The 4,431-nt window shown below is 55.0% G+C and overlaps 1 long non-coding RNA gene across 1 annotated transcript; it reads left to right on the top strand.

The window, feature by feature from the left end:
* Positions 1-805: 805 nt before the first annotated feature.
* LOC108510396 lies at positions 806-4,431 on the top strand. The gene is made up of 2 exons (XR_001878803.1): positions 806-1,226; positions 4,187-4,431. It is a non-coding gene; the product is annotated as an uncharacterized LOC108510396 (long non-coding RNA).

Below are 4,431 nucleotides of genomic sequence, written 5' to 3'. Positions count from 1 at the left end.
CAGCAAGTTCCCCCCCCGCCCCACGTCTGCACAGGGAGTACGAACACACCTGCCCGCGGCTCTGCTTCCCGAAAATCCCGGTAAAACAGCGCAACAGCGATCCCTACGAACGCACCTGGCAGCAAACAACCCAAGGAACAGCAAAAAAAAAAAAAAAAAAATACCTCGGCATGTCAGAGCGGGAGGCGCACGGCCGGTCCCCGCCCGCGGCTCTGCATCCCGGCTGCTCCAGATGCTCCGACGGGCAGGGATGCGCCTGCCCCTTCCTGGCGCCGGGCACTCCCAGACCGGCTTCCCAGGACCCCCCCTCTCCCCCCCGGCTCCCAGCCCGCTCCGTGCGGCAGCGCTGGCTCCTGCTGCCGGGAAAGCAGCAGCTCGGGCTTCCTCGTGAGATCCAGGACAGCGGGAATCCCGCTCGGCGCAGCTGGATAAGGCTGCGGTACCCGGAGTGCGGCTGCCAGGTGCCGCTGGGCAAAGCGTGGTTTGGAAAACAGTTCGGGCTTTTATCTGCCTCCGTTCGATTGAAACAATTCACTGGAACTCCCGTTTGCAACAAAGCTCGTGGGAGATCGCCCAGGGTCTGGGCTTACTGAAAGCAGAGAATCGGAGTTTGGGCTCGAAGGGACCTTAAAGCCCATCTCGTTCCACCCCCTGCCATGGGCAGGGACACCTTCCACCAGCCCAGGTTGCTCCAAATCCCATCCAACCTGGCCTTGGACACTTCCAGGGATCCAGGGGCAGCCACAGCTTCTCTGGGCAACCTGTGCCAGGGCCTCCCCACCCTCACAGCCANGTAAAGAGTCAGGGAAGTGCTGTATGGTGGGAGAAGTCTGCCTGAAAAACCCTCTGATAACCAAAAGTCCGAGGAAAAACTCAGCAGTGAAAAATACGGACCCAACTGGTTTTCCAGCCCTGCAGTGGCCACGGGACTGCTGCTGCTGTCCCAGATAACATTTTCACAACCCCAAAGATCCCCGTGCTCTCAGAACCCACAAGGCTGCACGTCCACAGCTGGTTTTTACCCCTGTTTGTTCTCCCTGGCTTTGGTTTAGGGTCAGGGTGTTCGACCTGCGCGGGGGCGAGTCCGTGTGCTCCCTCTACGCCCACCAGCTGGGAGTGTCTGCGGTGCAGATGGACGACTGGAAGATCGTCAGTGGGGGAGAAGAGGGCCTGGTGTGCGTGTGGGACCAGCGGATGGGCACCAAGCTGTGGGAGATGCACGCCAGGTAACTCCTGGGGGGGGGGGCCTGTCCCGGGGGGTCCGTGGGGTCCGGCTGACGGGAGGAGTGTGGGGAGGAGATGATCCAAAAGGATGAATTTTGGAGGGTTCTGTTCAGTGTTCATGTGATTTGGGAACAGATTGCCTCCCCAGCTGCAGTCATGGCTTTCTCTGTGTGCCCTTTAGCTGTCTTGGGCTTTTGCTCGTTAGTTAACGAGCACTTCAGTCGGTGTTGGAGGCCAGGGAGGTTTTCTCTCCTGGATTTTCCATGAGGTTCAGTTCCTGCCTTCTCCCTGCCCCATCCCCAACCACTCTGCCTACTGAACCTTGCATTTAAAACGCTGGGCTGGCTGTTTTCAGAGTGGCTGGTCCTGGCTCTCTCTATCCGGTGTATCCCACCACAGTCCCTGTGTTTCTGCTCGTCACGTTCACACATTCCCTTCATGGTGATGATCAAAGCCAGGCTGGTATTTAAACTCATTTAAATACTAAAATACCAGTTTGTACTGAAAGCACAAGTAGTTCAGTACTGGGAGTACAAGCAGAGATCAGTATCCTGGAGCTGACAGTTGCCACAGCCAAATTCAGATTTTCTGATCAAGGCACAGTTCCCAGGGATTTGGCTTCATTTGGGTGAAGACTCAAGGATTTAGCCCCTTGTAACTCTGAGTGATAGCCATAAAATGAGCAGATAAATCCTGATTTCTTTTTTTTTTTTTTAATGCCTCTTTTCCAAAGAGGAGCTAGATGAGGTATTTACAGGCAGAGAAGTTCAAGCTGGAGCTGTCATTGATTAATAGCAGGTATTGCCTTCCCTGTTGACCCTGGGAATGATAAAGCCTGTTGTGATGTGGCTGATGCATTAAGGACAATATTCCATTGATTGTCTCCTTGGCACGCTCATTAGTGCTGCTGCAGGAGGAGGGCAGGCAGGGCAGGGCTGAGCTGGGGGATGGACTCCAAGTGAAACCATTAGATTAAACATTTGAAATACTGTTTAATCTATAGAGGAATCAGAAGGGATCCCTTCAATCAAACAGGCCTTCTGAGATAAGGGCTGTGTGTGGTGTTATCCATGGCTGGGAATGGAAAACAAGGGCAGGAGCCAGGGGAGGTGACAGGAGACACGTTGGGGTCGTGGAGATGAGGGGAGAAGTTACTCCTGCTTGGACAGAAAATGCTGGTGCAGTGGTTTGGGATGAGTTTATTCCCCAATGAGAGAAAAGGAGTGAAGACCAGATTGAGCATCCTAAGGAGGGACATTGAGGAGGGGGAAGGGTCTGGAGGGGCCACACAAGGAGCAGCTGAGGGCACTTGGCTTGTCCAGCTGGAGGAGTCTGAGGGGAGGCTCCTCAGGGTCTGCAGCTTCCTCAGAGGGGCAGCTCCAACCTCTGCTCTGTGTGAGCAGGGATGGGACCCAGGGAAGGGCTGGAGCTGTGCCAGGGCAGGGTCAGGTTGAATCTCAGCAAAAGGTTCTTCCCCCAGAGGCTGGTTGGGCACTGCCCAGGCTCCCCAGGGCAGTGGGCACAGCCCCAAGGCTGCCAGAGCTCCAGGAGGGTTTGGACAACGCTCTGAGGGACAGGGTGGGATTGTTGGGGTGTCTGTGCATCCAGGAGCTGGACTGATGATCCTGTGGGTCCTTCCAGCCCAGAATATTCCATGAGTCTGTGATTCTTAGCACGTGCCACAGAGTGCATTTCCATAGCTCAGTGCCTGGGGGTCCTGGGTGTCCTTACCCTTCATTTTGGGAAGCACCCTGCTCTTCCCAGGAGTGTGCTGCAGTCCTTAAAGCAGCAAACAAGCAGAGAGCCCCCATCCCTCACAGCCTCCGTGCTGCCGGGTTTGGAACAGATTTTCTGACCTCCGCGTGTGTTCTGGTAAGAGCCCACTAGGTGGGGATAGAACATGTGGGATCTGCTTCGGGCCGGAGGAGAAGAGCCAGAGGTGCAGGTTCCTGCTGCAGGCTGGGAGAGAAAGGTTAGAGGTTCAGATTCCCAACCTCTGACCATTCTGGATGCAGATAAAAGATGTATGTGCTACTCTAGGCTGGAGTAGAAGAGCCAGAGGTGCAGGTTCCCAACCTCTGGCCATTCTGGATGGGGATAGAAGATGTGGGATCTGCTCCAGGCTGGACTAGAAGAGTCAGAGGTGCAGGTTCCTGCTCCAGGCTGGAGTAGAAGAGCCAGAGGTGCAGGTTCCCAGTTTCTGGCCATACTGGATGGGATAGAAGGTGTGGGATTTCTTCCAGGCTGGAGGAGAGGAGCCAGAGCTGCAGGTTCTTAACCTCTGGCCATACTGGATGGGGATAGAAGATGTGTGTTCTCTTCCAGGCTGGAGTGGAAGAATCAGAGGTGCAGGTTCCTGCTCCAGGCTGGAGGAGAGGAGCCAGAGGTGCAAGTTCCCAGTTTCTGGCCATACTGGATAGGGATAGAAGATGTGGGATCTGCTCCAGGCTGGAAGAGTAGAGCCAGAGGTGCAGGTTCCCAGTTTGTGGCCATACTGGATGGGATAGAAGATGTGGAATCTGCTCCAGGCTGGAGAAGAGTCAGAGGTGCAGGTTCCCAGTTTCTGGCCATACTGGATGAGGATAAAAGATGTGTGTTCTCTTCCAGGCTGGAGGAGAGGAGCCAGAGGTGCAGGTTCCCAACCTCTGGCCATTCTGGATGGGGATAGAAGATGTATGTGCTGGAGGAGAAGAGTCAGAGGTGCAGGTTCCTGCTCCAGGCTGGAGGAGAGGAGCCAGAGGTGCAGGTTCTCAACCTCTGGCCATACTGGATGGGATAGAAGATGTGGGATCTGCTCCAGGCTGGAGAAGAGCCAGAGGTGCAGGTTCCCAACCTCTGGCCATAGAACGAGCGTCGACTTAAACGAATCCTTGTTTAATCCTGAGCGATCCCTTTCCCACACTTGGATTTTGGGAGTGCAGTGCAGGTGGCACCTCACCCAGAGCTGTGGGTTGTTTTCCAGGCACCCGGTTCGCCACGTGTGGTTCAATTCCCACAGTCTGATCACGGCAAACATCCCTGAGGAGAGGAACCCCCGGGGCAGCAGCGGCGCCGACGATGACCCCGCCGTGCACCGCAAGTGAGTTAAGGCAGCTCTCACAGATCTGCTCTCCCTTATATATTTTTTAAATAGCACACTAAGCCCCTGAGTCATAATCCAGAGCAGGAACAGAGGAGGTAAAGCATCTTAAAAAAAAAAAAAAAAAA

The sequence above is a fragment of the Lepidothrix coronata genome, unplaced genomic scaffold (assembly GCF_001604755.1).
Source record: "Lepidothrix coronata isolate B3197 unplaced genomic scaffold, Lepidothrix_coronata-1.0 Scaffold792, whole genome shotgun sequence".
NCBI classification, from domain to species: Eukaryota; Metazoa; Chordata; class Aves; order Passeriformes; family Pipridae; genus Lepidothrix; species Lepidothrix coronata.
The sequence above is the reverse complement of the archived record's forward strand: the minus strand, read 5'-3'. Positions and strand labels throughout refer to the sequence as shown.